We start from the raw sequence: 8,137 nt of genomic DNA on the forward strand, positions 1-8,137 counted from the left end.
GCTCCTTGGAGAGCTTCCGGGTTAGAAAAGTCCTGGCACGCTGCGACATGCTTCCGAGCGCATTTTTTTTTTTCTGGACGTGAACCGTGCATGGTATTCTCGGCGCTTCTGGTGCAATTACGGTTGTGCGTCCGGCAAGCGTTTATTGCAGCGGATTGTAGATTAAGTTCATACCAGGATACACCTAATAAGTGTTGCGTGCCCAATTGCGGGAGCAATCGCAAATTGGGGCCGAAAAATATGCGTTCATGTTTCCGCAAGATCAATGACAGAATATTGGGTGCCAATGCTAAGGCAAAGAAGACAAAGGCTGGTATTCAGTGGAATAAGGCAGCTGTTTCTTTGTAAATAGTTGCACGAAAGTTTTGTATCTACATCGCTAAACTCATTTGAGGTGTTGTAAATATGTGCACTGCGGTACTGTATGTAATAATGCCTCGAATGCGAAATCATTCTTTAAAACCTAATCTAGACTGGAATAAAAGCTTGTGTCCCGAATGCGGAGAAGGGTCCACCAGTGAAGTTGTCATGAGATATGTGTTATGGTGCAGTGCTAAGATTCTGTTGAAAACTTTTGTTGTCACATGAGCGGCAAACTCTCTGACGCCGACGATCAATTACGGCAAGGAAGCTACTATGAAGAAGAGGGCAGCACTGTGACATTTCAATATAAGCCAAGCTCCCTGTCATCATTTACCCAAAATTCATTCTCAATCCTAAGGCTGAATAATTTAACTTTTTATGGACAGGCATTTTAAAAATACAGCGCGTAAATAGTTTTGCATGAATAAAATAATCTTGGAACACCCTCTGTTTTCTAGGGACTATCTGCTCAACTCTGCCTAAAAAAACAGTAACTGCGCTCTGGTTAACGTTGCCCATAAGGGCGCGATACCTTCATTCAACCGTATCCCTGTGCACGGCGTCGGCCTCTTCTCCGTGACGTCACACGCCGAGCGCTCAGGCCTTCTCTTGTCTAGATGGCGTTTGAGTGGGGCGCTACGCCCACAAACGTCGCGAGTGGAAATTGGGAGGTGCATAGGAACCAGTAGGAACGACAGAATGTGTTTGCACGCGCAATGGCGCCGGCGCATACGTCCATCCCGAGACACTTGTCTGTTGATGGTTTTCATTGAATCCCATAAAACCTGACTTTCAACGCAAGATGTTAATCCTAAATTTTCACATTCTTGTCCAGAAATTGCAGCCACACGTTGCATATCACTTTGCTTGTTAGCAAGCAACACTATGTCGTCCGCATGAAACAAACATGGATGATGCTGCTCTACTATGGTGCCCGCCTGCTTTTGTGAGATATTAAACCCGATATCACTTCCTTCTAGCGTCCTTTCCATCAATACCATGAATACCATGAACAGCGGCGGGAATACTGGACACCGCTGTCTCAGTCTTTTGGTGATATTAACTTTCCCTTCGCTCCTCACCCCCTTCCCCTTCAGCGCAAACGGCATTTGACCCCCCAATGATCCGCGCCATATGCCGAGAGAAACGTAACCCACGACAGAAAAAATCGTCGGCACGGCAGCCACGTTCAGACTACTTACCTGTTTTTCCACCGTCGTACCGGTCCGATTTCGGCCTTTCGGCTGACTTCATATGTCGCACATGTGGCCTCGAGGAGGAATACTTGGAACACCTAGCCCTCCAGTGTGGCGGTTTCTCCCCACGACACACCGACGACACCGCTCTTCCGCCAGCACTTGGAGTTCGGTGCGAGAACGGGGCGCGGGAACCGGTTGCGATGGTGTCTAACGTAATGTGCGTAACGAAGACTTGGCAACGGCACAGAATGGCCAACTCTGAGGGGAACAGATCAAATTCGGTGTCTAAACGTCAATGTCTGTGCACCAGGTCGGGCTGTGTTTACAAAGGAATGGGGTCGGTACTCCGCCCCTCTTATATTTCCCGCTTTTTTAACGCCATGTATATATTTTATCCGGCTAGGGCGCTCTAAAGCAGCCCGCCCGTTACAAAGGAATCAGCCACAAATTATTTTATTCAGCATCACTGCTTGCAGATAGCACTACTATCACTATGGAAACAAAAAAATCAGTGCCATTCCACTCTATGAAGAAGGATGACCAGCGGCGCTGCTTATGTGGGCCCCTTAATGGCGAACTGCAACTCCGCCATGGGTCAGGCCGGTACTGCACTATCTTCGGTATCGGCCCACGTAACAGGAGTTTTTTGCATACGACACGAAAATTTCCTTGGAAGGTAGAGGTATACAGTTTCGCTGTAATAAGACAACGGAGATTCACAATGGGAAGTAAGAAATGAGAAGCAAAAATCTGCACAACGCAAAGGCAGTGCCTTGCTCTTTGAGGCTCGAGCTGGTTGCCAAAGGATAAAAACATAGTGTAGCAAATATTCGCAAGAAGATGAGACATGTGCCTGCTGCAGCGGCAGCATACACACGAAAAATTCCAAAGACCACTCAGCATATCCTAATTGAATCAGAACAAATTCACCCAGTGAGACCCGTAGGTAATGAACCACTTCCAGAAGCGCTTGGACTTAAAGTGTACGGAGGTAACAACCCGTCAGTAATCGAGATAAGTGCGATACGTGTACATTATTGGTGAAAAAACGGAGCGAATAGATTGATACGACTGGATCCGCTTATGAGCCATTCCACTCTGTGAAGGTGGATTACCAGCGAAGCTGTTTGCCACAAGGCACAGTGGTGACACAGAATTTTGAACAAAGGTAGGAACTCATTTACTCTGATTTTTTGTAAGCATTTGCGTGGACGATGGGACCACCGTCCACAGTAGCTGCAGGAAACTAGACACACGTGACGTTTCGACGTGACTGCCACTACGGCAGAGCGGAAGGAAAGTAGTTACGCAAGCGCTTGGAACGCCGACAAAGAGAGGACGGTGCGAACGTAGACATGGCCGACGCGTGTCAAATTGTAGTATCTGTTCTTACCAGCTTAATATATGAGACTGGTTCTATTGGGACCCAAGACATTAAACTTATTTTTGCGACTTGGCGGAATGCTTGAAGCTTGCTTCACTTCCTCCGCGGGTCAGTCAGCTATTGCACTACCTCCGCGGTCGGCCCACGTTTTTTGACAACGCTGAACAAAGCAGCATGGAAGCTTAGCCACAAACAGCTTCGCTGCAAAATGCTACAGTGTAAAACATGTGCAGCATACCTGAATAATTCAAGCAGGCTAGGTGGATATTTGTCATTGCTCCGCTTCAAAGGGAAAGGGAATAAATCATTATCATCATCATTATCGCTGCGATTTGAAACAGTCATAGTTGCATCAACTTACTACTACAGCAGCCTTTTATGTTCAGAAGTGGCTGAGAAGGTCAATATATCGATCGTTAACGAAAGTAGCAATCGCTCCTGTGAAACCCACCCATCGTTCGGCTTTGCAAGGGGGAGAAGCTGTTTTCACAGATCACCCGCCTCGGGAGGGGCTTCTGCGCCGCCACCTTCAGCAGCGCCACACACCACGCGTGTGGCAGCGTTTCTTTTTTTCGTTTATTTGGCTTGAGATCAGTGTTTCCCGGGCGCGTCTTCCAACACTGGCTCGTTAGCTTGGCTCCATGTGCGTTCTGTTTCTTTATTAACTTAGGGCAAATGACACTGGCGTGTCAAGAATGAGCGATACTGTTGATATCCAGGCACCCATCCTTGCACGACTTATGACATAAGGATGACATTCGGTTTGGCTGCTTAAAGTCGGAAGACGAGCTGAAACAGCGAGAACGATCACTGGCTGCGGCCAACGTGCAATTCGCGCTTCGTTCGTCACGAAGTCAGGCGAGTGCCGTAATCGGTGAAGGCGATTCATACCACTGCGAAAATGGCACTTTAATTAGTTCGTGAAGTATATCGATCTCAATAGAAATAAATTTTGAACGAGCGCTACTACACGGCAATTTTTCAGTCGCAATTGATTTTGTCTCTCTGTCTTCTGAGCCGTTTCCCCTTTTCTTTTTCTTGTCCTTTTTTTTTTCTTTGAAAGAAGTCCTATTAGGGTTATTATAATTACACGAAGGTATTTCGCCCTTGCCAGCAGCAGTACTTGAGATAGCTATTCCGGCGGCTAGCTTCCCACGCTATGCGTGCCGCCCCCGCACCTGTTTAAGCTTTTTCCTAGACGCTAGATCTATACAATGTCCGCGCAACCTTGAGCGATCGGAAAGCGCATTTTCCACCCTGGGCCGGCAGAGAGGGGAGACTTTGTTCCGGCCGCGAAGCTCTCTACATCTCAGTAAGGCGCCTGGTGGTGGTCTCGTGCTGACGATGCCCTCTCGGTGAGCGCATATTTCCCCCCTCATCTTTTAAGAGATTCAATACATACAAGCATTTGTCTCGCAAACCAGATTTATTTCAAGGGAATTTTCCACGTCTCAATAATTTATCTCGTCGTATACGAGTGCTGATTGCCGTCTTATAGTTTGTTAACGAAGCTTCCCCTCAAGTCTAAATATTTTAAGGCAGTTTTCCTAGTCTATAAAGCCGCTCGAGATCACGCTGCTCCTCTGGTGGCCATTTTTCCAAGAAATTATGCCGTCCAACCAAATCGACTGCCGCGGACAACATCAGTCCCTTTCCACATAAATATGAGGCTCGGAGCAGGAGCTTTGGCTCTTGAAAGTAACCGTTGGCTTGACGAACCAACCGACGAAGCTACCTTTCCGGGCAACATTGAAGGATCACGAGTTCAAATCACATGTTATGTTCCTTTTTTTATGTATTTTCCTTCCTTTTATCACTGTACGGAAACCCTCCTAAAAAATATATATATATATATATATCCTCAATTATGTGTGGCCACACATGTGCAGGTCATAAATACCAGGTTCTCTAGCCGAGTGCCATCCATGCGGTATAACCGAGCTCAGATTGGTCCACCTTGACTGATCAAATAGGGCACCACTGTAGGTTAAATGAGGCGTACAACTCCTGCGGGACCCGCCGTGGTTGCTCAGTGGTCATGGTGTTAGACTGCTGAGCACGAGGTCGCGGGATCGGACCCCGGCCACGGCGGCCGCATTTCGATGGGGGCGAAATGCGAAAACACCCGTGTACTTAGAATTAGGTGCACGTTAAAGAACCCCAGGTGGTCGAAATTTTCGGAGTCCTCCACTACGGCGTGCATAATCAGAAAGTGGTTTTTGTCACGCAAAACACCATAATTCTTTTTTTAATTTAACTCCTGCGGGGATGGTAGAGTATCCGTCTCCAGTGCAAGAGGACCGTGATTCAAATCCCGGTGCCGCGCAATTCTCCACCGGGAAATACAAAAAAAAAACCGTGTGTTGAGAAAATTGCACAAACAGGCCTGGAGTGCGGCCTGATCCCGGTGACCAGAACCGGTAACGCACTCTCTCACCAGAGCAGGATTGGCCACCCTGGTGCAGTACTTGGCCACAACCTCCTATATGAATACAACAATCAAACCCTGGCCCTCAGTCCCCAGCAGCCGCGAAGCAACTGACCACGGCGGCGGTCAGATCTGTAACGCTGCAGAGGGTGCTAAGAATACCTGGCTCCGGACAGGCCGCCATTGGAATCTGAACCTGGCAACGTTTAACGTTAGAACGCTATCTAGTGAGGCGAGTCTAGCAGTGTTATTGGAGGAATTACAGGGTAGTAAATGGGATATAATAGGGCTCAGTGAGGTTAGGAGGACAAAAGAAGCATATACAGTGCTAAAAAGCGGGCATGTACTGTGTTACCGGGGCTTAGCGCAGAGACGAGAACTAGGAGTCGGATTCCTGATTAATAAGGAAATAGCTGGCAACATACAGGAATTCTATAGCATTAACGAGAGGGTGGCAGGTCTTGTTGTGAAACTTAATAAGAGGTACAAATTGAAGGTGGTACAAGCCTATGCCCCTACATGCAGTCATGATGACCAGGAAGTCGAAAGCTTTTATGAAGACGTGGAATCGGCGATGGGTAAAGTCAAAACAAAATACACTATACTGATGGGCGACTTCAATGCCAGGGTAGGCAAGAAGCAGGCTGGAGACAAGTCAGTGGGGGAATATGGCATAGGCTCTAGGAATAGCAGAGGAGAATTATTAGTAGAGTTTGCAGAACAGAATAATATGCGGATAATGAACACCTTTTTCCGCAAGCGCGTTAGTCGAAAGTGGACGTGCAGGAGCCCGAATGGTGAGACTAGAAATGAAATCGACTTCATACTCTCCGCGAACCCTGGCATCATACAAGATGTAGACGTACTCGGCAAGGTACGCTGCAGTGACCATAGGATGGTAAGAACTCGAATTAGCCTAGACTTGAGGAGGGAACGGAAGAAACTGGTACACAAGAAGCCAATCAATGAGTTAGCGGTAAGAGGGAAACTAGAGGAATTCCGGATCAAGCTACAGAACAGGTATTCGGCTTAACTCAGGAAGAGGACCTTAGTGTTGAAGCAATGAACGACTATCTCATGGGAACCATTAAGGAGTGTGCAATAGAAGTCGGTGGTAACTCCGTTAGACAGGAAACCAGTAAGCTATCACAGGAGACGAAAGATCTGATCAAGAAACGCCAATGTATGAAAGCCTCTAACCCTAAAGCTAGAATAGAACTGGCAGAATTTTCTAAGTTAATCAACAAGCGTAAGACAGCGGACATCAGGAACTATAATATGGATAGAATTGAACAGGCTCTCAGGAACGGAGGAAGCCTAAAAACAGTGAAGAAGAAACTAGGAATAGGCAAGAATCAGATGTGTGCGTTAAGAGACAAAGCCGGCAATATCGTTACTAATATGGATGAGATAGTTCAAGTGGCTGAGGAGTTCTGTAGAGATTTATACAGTACCAGTGGCACCCACGACGATAGTGGAAGAGAGAATAGCCTAGGGGAATTCGAAATCCCACAGGTAACGCCAGAAGAAGTAAAGAAAGCCTTAGGAGCTATGCAAAGCGGGAAGGCAGCTGGGGAGGATCAGGTAACAGCAGATTTGTTGAAGGATGGTGGTCAGATCGTTCTAGAGAAACTGGCCACCCTGTATACGCAATGCCTCATAACCTCGAGCGTACCGGAATCTTGGAAGAACGCTAACATAATCCTAATCAATAAGAAAGGGGGCGCCAAAGACTTGAAAAATTATAGACCGATCAGCTTACTGTCCGTTGCCTACAAAGTATTTACTAAGGTAATCGCAAACAGAATCAGGAACACCTTAGACTTCTGTCAACCAAAGGACCAGGCAGGATTTCGTAAAGGCTACTCAACAATAGACCATATTCACACTATCAATCAAGTGATAGAGAAATGTGCAGAATATAACCAACCGTTATATATAGCTTTCATTGATTACGAGAAAGCGTTTGATTCAGTCGAAACCTCAGCAGTCATGGAGGCATTACGGAATCAGGGTGTAGATGAGCCATATGTAAAGATACTGGAAGATATCTATAGCGGCTCCACAGCCACCGTAGTCCTCCACAAAGAAAGCAACAAAATCCCTATAAAGAAAGGCGTCAGACAGGGAGATACGATATCTCCAATGCTATTCACAGCATGTTTACAGGAGGTATTCAGAGGCCTGGAGTGGGAAGAATTGGGGATGAAAGTTGATGGAGAATACCTTAGGAACTTGCGATTCGCTGATGATATTGCCTTGCTTAGTAACTCAGGAGACCAATTGCAATGCATGCTCACTGACCTGGAGAGGCAAAGCAGAAGGGTGGGTCTGAAAATTAATCTGCAGAAAACTAAAGTAATGTTTAACAGGCTCGGAAGAGAACAGCAGTTTACGATAGGTAGCGAAGCACTGGAAGGGGTAAGGGACTACATCTACTTAGGGCAGGTAGTGACCAACGATCCGGATCATGAGACTGAAATAACCAGAAGAATGAGAATGGGCTGGGGTGCGTTTGGCAGGCATTCTCAAATCATGAACAGCAGGTTGCCACTATCCCTCAAAAGGAAAGTGTATAACAGCTGTGTGTTACCAGTACTCACATATGGGGCAGAAACCTGGAGACTTACGAAAAGGGTTCTGCTGAAATTGAGGACGACACAACGAGCTACGGAAAGAAGAATGATGGGTGTGACGTTAAGGGATAAGAAAAGAGCAGATTGGGTGAGGCAACAAACGCGTGGTAAACGACATCTTAGTTGA

General features: G+C 46.8%; 1 pseudogene; it reads left to right on the top strand.

Moving 5' to 3' along the window:
- Nucleotides 1–2,917: 2,917 nt before the first annotated feature.
- Nucleotides 2,918–3,097, top strand: LOC142576925 (U2 spliceosomal RNA; annotated as a pseudogene).
- The last annotated feature ends 5,040 nt before the right edge of the window (nucleotides 3,098–8,137 follow it).

The sequence above is a fragment of the Dermacentor variabilis genome, chromosome 3, assembly GCF_050947875.1.
Source record: "Dermacentor variabilis isolate Ectoservices chromosome 3, ASM5094787v1, whole genome shotgun sequence".
NCBI lineage: Eukaryota > Metazoa > Arthropoda > Arachnida > Ixodida > Ixodidae > Dermacentor > Dermacentor variabilis.